Genomic DNA, 8583 nt, shown 5'->3' on the forward strand with positions numbered 1-8583 from the left:
CTAAATCGACTCAGAATTTAATTCTAAGACGATCGGTATACTAAACGATGGGTCTCAGACTTATTATACCCTGTACCACAGTAGTGGTGAAGGGTATAAAAAATTTCGTTCGTGATGGAACTCAAACGTGTGAGTATCTTAGTTTTCTATTTGGCTGGAAAACCACTAGCAGGTATCTTTAGAGCCATCCAACATTTAAATGTAAATCAATCTTTCGATTCTTGTACAATTTCTCGATACCATTATATTGCATCGGGTCCAAATTGTGGACAAAACATGTATATACAACAGTAAGTTCGGCCGGGCCGAATCTTAAATACCCACTACCACGAATCGAATTTTATAGTTTCCTTCAAAATTTCAGGGGAGTTTGATGACAGATATTCTCCCAAGCAGAGCAGTTCAACAAGTACACTTCCCGAAGATAAGTTTAAAGATTTTACCTAAGAAGACTATATCAGATTCTGGATATATAAGAACCATTTTTGTTTGAGGTTTAGAGGATTCATTACCATCTATTTATTCTAAGTGTGCAAGAAAATGAGGAAATAACGTCTTGACTTGAAATCTAAAATCTTTAGATTATCACCCCCATTATTTAAATGATTACGAGAAGTAAAATCTGGAAAGCCAAGGAGTTAAATCGGGAGATCGGTCTTATGGGGCTATACTAAAACATGGACCGATACTCACAGTTTTCGGCACACCTTTTTATGGTTCTAAAATACCTCTAGGTTTCAAATTTCAGGCAAATTGGATAAAAATTACGCATTCTAGAAGCCCAAGAAGTAAAATCGGGAGATCGGTCTATATGGAGGCTATACCAAACCATGAACCTATACTCACCATTTTTGGCACACCTCTTTATGGTCCTAAAGTACTTCCAGATTTCAAAACTACGGATTCTTGAAGCCCAAGAAGTAAAATCGTGAGATAGGCCTATATGGGAGCTACACCAAAACATGGACCGATACTCACCATTTTTGGTACACTTTTTTATACCCTGCACCACACTGTGGAACAGGGTATTATTATTTAGTGCATATGTTTGCAACACCCAGAAGGAGACGAGATAGACACATGATGTCTTTGGCAAAAATGCTGAGGGTGGGCTCCTGAGTCGATATAGCCATGTCCGTCTGTCCGTGACCACATTTTTGTAATCAAACTCTAGGTCGCAGTTTTAGTCCAATCGACTTCAAATTTGGCACAAGTATGTGTTTTGGCTCAGGATAGAACCCTATTGATTTTGAAAGAAATCGGTTCATATTTAGATATAGCTCCCATATATATCTTCCGCCCGATATGGACTTATATAGGCCCAGAAGCCAGAGTTTTACCCTAATTTGCTTAAAATTTTGCACAAGAAGAACAATTAGTACTATAGTCAAGTGTGCTAAAATTTATTGAAATCGGTTGAGATTTAGATATAGGTCCCATATATATCTTTCGCCCGATATGTACTAATATGGTTCCAGAAGCCAGAGTTTTACCCCAGTTTGGTTGAAATTTTGCACAGAGAGTAGAATTAGCATTGTAGCTATGCGTGCCAAATTTGGTTGAAATCGGTTCAGATTTATATATAGCTCCCATATATATCGTTCGCCCGATTTTCACTCATATGACCACAGAGGCCAATTGTTTACTCCGATTTAGTTGAAATTTTGCACAGGGAGTAGAATTAAATAGCATTGTAGCTCAGATTTAGATATAGCTGCCATATATATGTTTTCCTGATTTCGACAAAAATGGTCAAAATACCAACATTTTCCTTATAAAATGGCCACTGCTTAGTCGAAAAGTTGTAAAAATGACTCTAACTTTCCTAAACTTCTAATACATATATATCGAGCGATAAATCATATATAAAATTTTGCGAAGTTTCCTTAAAATTGCTTCAGATTGAAATGTTTCCCATATATTTTACTAACATTGTGTTCCACCCTAGTGCATTAGCCGACTTAAATTTTGAGTCTATAGAATTTGTAAAAGTCTATCAAATTCTGTCCAAATCGAGTGATATTTAAATGTATGTATTTGGGACAAACATTTATATAGAGCACCCAACACATTTGACGGATGTGATATGGCATCGAAATTTTAGATCTACAAAGTGGTGCAGGGTATAATGTAGTCGGCCCCGCCCGACTTTAGACATTCCTTACTTGTTATGGTCCTAAAATGCTATTAGATTTAAAATTTCAGGCAAATTGGAGAAAAACTACGGTTTCTATAAGCCCAAGACCCCAAATCGGGAGGTCGGTTTATTTAGGGACTATATCAAAACCTGTACCGATATAGCCCATCTTCGAACTTGACCTGCCTGCAGACAAAAGAAGAGTCTGTGGAAAATTTCAGCACGATTGCTTCATTATTGAGGACTGTAGCGTGACTACAACAGACAGACGGACAGACAGACCGACAGACAGACGGACCGAAAAGCGAAGGCTTCAGTGGTAGAAAAATTACTCATGAGCTGAAAGATATCACGGATGCAACACCACAAGATGTGTTTGGACTACATCCATAAAGTCTTTAGCCAAACATAAAATGGTTGTTGAAATCATGTCCGGGAACATGGACATGACAACAAAAATAACATTTTGCTCTAGGAGTTGATCACATTCCTTATATGCACTGAAAAAGTATTGTCGTGAAGCCAAATGTGTCATGTCCTTAAAATACGAATGCGAATTTTTCTTAGCATAGAAGACACATTTCTCGGCACACAAAAAAATGTTTTGTCTTCAATCATGAAATTATTGATCCAATTAATTTTTATTGAAATGTCTTCAATCACAGAAATGATAGTTTATAAACCAAAGTCAATAAAAAATGTATTGTTCCAATTTAAATACAATTTAATACAATTAATGTTTGTCATTGATTTTTATTTCAATTAAAACATTTGTTGAACCAATTAAATTTTTAATTGAATATTTTTTTTTTTAAATTCAATTCAAATTTTAATTGAACAACTTTTTGGTGATATTTTTTCTGCGTGATATAAATGTTTTTTTGCTTGTCCAAAAGTTGATAAATATTGCAGTATTGAAGTCCTGGCCAGACAAAAATATCGGTCGCAGTCTATCGACATTCCAACAAAGAACGCAGAATGAAGAATTTCTACGGCATAATGGCCACCAAATCTCTCTGGATCTCAATCCAACGGACATTTGCGCCTGTGGCATTTTGGATACACTAAATAATACTAAAGCTTTGATCAAGACAGCTATGTTTAGAAACGTCAGATATAGAGAATACCAAAAAATTTAACAAATTCTCACGAAATTTTGTATCCATGAGTTAACCTACCTCAAAGAAATCATGTACCTTTCACTTTTTTCAGTTATCATTCAAATAATCGTATATACGAACAACAACGCTCATCATATTATATCAAAGATCGTGCACTTGAAGAATTATTTTAATAGGATAATTCAGATAGAACGACATTATACAAAAATATTTTCACACCATTATTTCGAAGTCCTAAAATCTAAAAAACAAAAGTTAAACGGTTGCCAGCCACAATTCTCATTACCAAATAATCTTGGAGGTAACTTAGTAAGCAATTTCCTTTAAATGGAAATCTTGTTTATCTACAACATGAACGAGATTTGGTCAAACAATGTAATTTGCGAGCAATAAACAAACATATATTTTTTCTTCGTAGTACTACCCACAATAATCTGATGTCTGTTAACCGAAACCCTCCGATGAGGAATAATGACTTACCATTATTCCGAAGCATGAGGTATTGCTGTGGATATGCCAAAAATTCTCTTAGTAATCACTTTTTCACCTCAACTACTAATCCAGTGTTTGTCGGGTTATTATGTGTAAAATATTTTTCAAATCTACTCAAAAACTAACCCACTGTGCATTGCTCTTTCAAATTTCATGCCAAAAAAATGATATGATTAAATATTAAATTCTTTTGTTTTTTGCTGTTTTTCAAATAAACAAAAATCTAACGTAACATAATTTACGTTATGCACAAGACATAATAGATGTACATGTCTACATAAGGGTGGAACGAAAAAATTCGTTTACACCTGCATAGATAGTAAATGTATATTTTGGACATTCCAGAGAAAGAGAGTACTACAATTTTGAGGATATTCGCCACCAAATCCTCAATCACACTATTCACTTCATGGATAAGCTGATGTACCAAAGTACAACACTAAAATGAGAGAAAATACGACACAGTGTTACAACCAGAGTTGCCAGTATCTGAGATTTTGTTTTTGGATGGAGGCGACATTTATGTGGTGGGAACTTTTTGGGATTTTTTTTTTTTTTTTGAAATCGACCCAATATAATAAATCAGGTTTACAAGAATTTTGCCTATATCTCTTTTATTAAAAAAGAGCTGTCCTTCTTTTCTTCAAAATTTAAGAAATAGGGTATAAATGGAGCAAAAGGCTTAGAAATGGAGACAGCATTTTATTGCGGGGGTTCAAAGGCTTATTTAAAATTTTACTTAGCATGATTGAGATATTTTTTTTACAATTGAGAAATCCTTTCATCACTGATTTGGATGATATAATCTATAACTATAGAAATGAAAATAAATTAGGAAGGAGAGACTATTTCACTATACTCGTATTTCATAAAAACTTAACAAACCGTTTTTTGGAATTTATGTGGGGAATTCTATTTTAAATTGGAGAATTTAGGGGAAGGAAACGTACCAAGTTTGGTACTCTTTTTATTACTTTTCATAAAAACTTGTCAACAATATATTGGGGACTTTCATGGGGAATTTTAATTTAAATTTATTTTTTTCGGTATTTTTTTTAATACCAAATATTGGAGCCTACAATTTTCAACTTGTAACTAATGCTGTTAAGTTAGGTTAGGTGGCAGCCCGATGTATCAGGCTCACTTAGACTATTTAGTCCATTGTGATACCATAGTGGTGAGCTTCTCTCTTATCACTGAGTGCTGCCGGATTCCATGTTTAAGGGACCTCATATTTATAGACGAGTCCGAACGGCGTTCCACATTAGAGAAGCTTTGAAACCCTCAGAAATGTCACCAGCATTACTGAGGTGGGATAATCTACCGCTGAAAAACTTTTTGGTGTTCGGTCGAAGCAGGAATCGAACCTACGACCTTGTGTATGCAAGGCGGGCATGCTAACCATTGTACCACGGTGGCTAATGCCCTTAGTTCCATAATCTTAAGTAAGAAGGATTTGCCCGATAACACAACTTCTAGTTTCCAAATACTGACCCCACATTTTTGCAAAAACAAAAAAGGGCTTTACAAGAAAATAATCGAAATCGTTTCATAATTGCGGATTTGACATCTAAAACAAAAATTCATACCACGATATATTCGACGCCTACATGTCAGCCGGTGGACCCATTAGGGACCCACCGGAATGCAGTTAAGAAAAGAAGTAAGAAGGATTTGCCCGATAACGCAACTTCTAGTTTCCAAATACTGACCCCACATTTTTGCAAAAACAAACCAGTAAGGAAAGTCTAAAGTCGGGCGGGGCCGACTATATTATACCCTGCACCACTTTGTAGATCTAAATTTTCGATACCATATCACATTCGTCAAATGTGTTGGGGCTATATATAAAGGTTTGTCCCAAATACATACATTTAAATATCACTCGATCTGGACAGAATTTGATAGACTTCTACAAAATCTATAGACTCAAAATTTAAGTCGGCTAATGCACTAGGGTGGAACACAATGTTAGTAAAAAAATATGGGAAACATTTAAATCTGGAGCAATTTTAAGAAAACTTCGCAAAAGTTTATTTATGATTTATCGCTCGATATATATGCATTAGAAGTTAAGGAAAAATAGAGTAATTTTTACAACTTTTCGACTAAACAGTGGCGATTTTACATGGAAAATGTTGGTATTTTGACCATTTTTGTCGAAATCAGAAAAACATATATATGGGAGCTATATCTAAATCTGAACCGATTTCAACCAAATTTGGGACGCATAGCAACAATGCTAATTCAACCCCTTGTGCAAAATTTCAACTAAATCGGAGTTAAAAATTGGCCTCTATGGTCATATGAGTGTAAATCGGGCGAAAGCTATATATGGGAGCTATATCTAAATCTGAACCGATTTCAACCACATTTGGCACGCATAGCTACAATGCTAATTCTACTCCCTGTGCAAAATTTCAACTAAATCGGAGCAAAAAATTGGCCTCTGTGGTCATATGAGTGTAAATCGGGCGAAAGCTATATATGGGAGCTATATCTAAATCTGAAGCGATTTCAACCAAATTTGACACACATAGCTACAATGCTAATTCTACTCCCTGTGCAAAATTTCAACTAAATCGGAGCAAAAAATTGGCCTCTGTGGGCAAATGAGTGTAAATCGGGCGAAAGCTATATATGGGAGCTATATCTAAATCTGAACCGATTTGGCTGATATTTTGCAAGTTTTTCGAGACTCATAAAATATTTTGATGTACGGAATTTGAGGAAGATCGGTTGATATACACGCCAATTATGACCAGATCGGTGAAAAATATATATGGCAGCTATATCTAAATCTGAACCGATTTTTTCCAAAATCAATAGGGATCGTCTTTGAGCCGAAACAGGACCCTATACCAAATTTTAGGACAATCGGACTAAAACTGCGAGCTGTACTTTGCACACAAAAATACATCAACAGACAGACAGACGGACAGACAGACAGACAGACAGACAGACGGACATCGCTAAATCGACTCAGAATTTAATTCTAAGACGATCGGTATACTAAACGATGGGTCTCAGACTTTTCCTTCTTGGCGTTACATACAAATGCACAAACTTATTATACCCTGTACCACAGTAGTGGTGAAGGGTATAAAAAGGGCTTTACAAGAAAATAATCGAAATCGTTTCATAATTGCGGATTTGGGAGCTACAACTAAAATTCATATCCCGAAGTATTCAACGCCTACAGGTCAGCCGGTGGACCCATTAGGGGCCCACAAACTTGCAAACTTAGAGGAAAAGACCTCAGCTTTCACACAAATTTATGTTGTTATTTTTATCCGTTCAAAAGTTGCAGAATTATTTCCAGAAAAGTGATTTGGAACCACTGCAGCATTTATGACACCATTTTAATTTTTTCTAAAATAAATCAACATTTTCTTTAAAACTGGGTTCACTTTCTTAGGTGTAATTAATTTCAAAATTAGTTGTTCTATCCACCCTAATGTGGCTGGGTATATAAAACAAATTTTAATATGGGAATATATATATATATATGGACCCATATAGAGAATTGGCTATAGATATTTACATAAAAATTATGTATTTTATACTTGGCGCCCAGCATTAGCAATGAACATAAACATAAAATAATGAAAAAAATATTTATTTACGTATGGTAATTAGTTTTCAGGAAAAACACAACCAAAAAATCAGGCATTTAAAAGATTTACGTTGTGTCACATGCCCAGACGGGTAGTTAAATTTTATGATGAAAGAAGATCTTCCATAGGCAATGGGTAACAATTTGTGTGTTGCATTTTGGAGCAATGCCATAAGGAAAAACTAAAAACACTTCAAAGGTAACATAAGAAAATTAGAAAAAAAATGTTTAATATAATCCCAATAGGGTCAGCTGGCGATGATCCCCACTTTCAATTTATGTTTACATATACAAATGACGTTAATATCGATGGTGAATCATTGGTCTTATGTGACCCACTGTGTTCATTTTTTTGGGGATTTTTGCTAATTTATTAATTTCTTTTAGATAGTGATATAAATATTTTTGGTTTCTTGTTGTTTTTTTTTTTTTTGAATTTGGTCACCATATGATTTTTTTTGTTCTTGTTTATTCAAAATATTAACAAATTATTTATTGTTTTAAAATATTTTGAATCATTTCTTTAAAAAAAAATATATAAACACTGCCAAATTTTATTTTTTGCCACTTTTCAAAATTATTTTTTTTTTTTTTTGAAAATTTCACCGACCGTTATTTTGATTTGTGATGATGTTGTCGTTGACACGTTCGATTGTTTCTACGGAAATTTTCAATTCGTTTTCAAAACTTTTTTTTTTGTTTGTATTCCAACCGTTCACGTTTAACGCTCTCAAACAACTGAAACGAGTGTTGAATTGTTTTGCTATTTTTTCCTCACTATCTCATTGCGCCACAGAAATTTTTCATTTTCCCGCACTCTCTCATAGTGAACTGGTGCTTTGAGATAGATGTTGGTGTACATGGCCCATACATTTGACGTCCATTCTGGCTGTTCATTGTCCGCGCCTGCCATACATTGTAGTTTCAAATCGAATCGTTTTAAATGAGGCGGCATTTTCTTATTGTTTGTATTTAGGCGATTTGGCTTTTTGTCATAGCTAATTCTATATTTTCAGCAATACCCTACCATTAAATACAGATGTCAACTAACATGTTTTTGGAAATTTCTTTTCTCGATAATAAAATTTGTTTGGGAGAATAGTGTAATATTTTTGTGTTTGTACAAGATGAAAAAATAATGCAGCTCAAAAAAAACTTTTTTTAAAATATTCTAGATAATTCTCTACACCATGTGACGGGAGCCACCGTGGTGCAAT

General features: G+C 34.5%; 1 protein-coding gene across 5 annotated transcripts in view; it reads right to left on the reverse strand.

Moving 5' to 3' along the window:
• LOC142220942 (xaa-Pro aminopeptidase 2) overlaps positions 1–8120 on the reverse strand; it is a 72354-nt gene extending 64234 nt beyond the window's left edge. For 2 of the 5 annotated variants that reach the window (XM_075290411.1, XM_075290376.1), the window contains exon 1: positions 7977–8120. The gene's annotated coding sequence lies outside the window, so the exon portion shown is untranslated. The remainder of the gene's footprint in view (positions 1–7976) is intronic. The other 3 variants (XM_075290385.1, XM_075290394.1, XM_075290403.1) reach the window with 3 other exon arrangements.
• Positions 8121–8583: the final 463 nt, after the last annotated feature.

This window comes from Haematobia irritans, chromosome 1 (assembly GCF_050003625.1).
Source record: "Haematobia irritans isolate KBUSLIRL chromosome 1, ASM5000362v1, whole genome shotgun sequence".
NCBI classification, from domain to species: Eukaryota; Metazoa; Arthropoda; class Insecta; order Diptera; family Muscidae; genus Haematobia; species Haematobia irritans.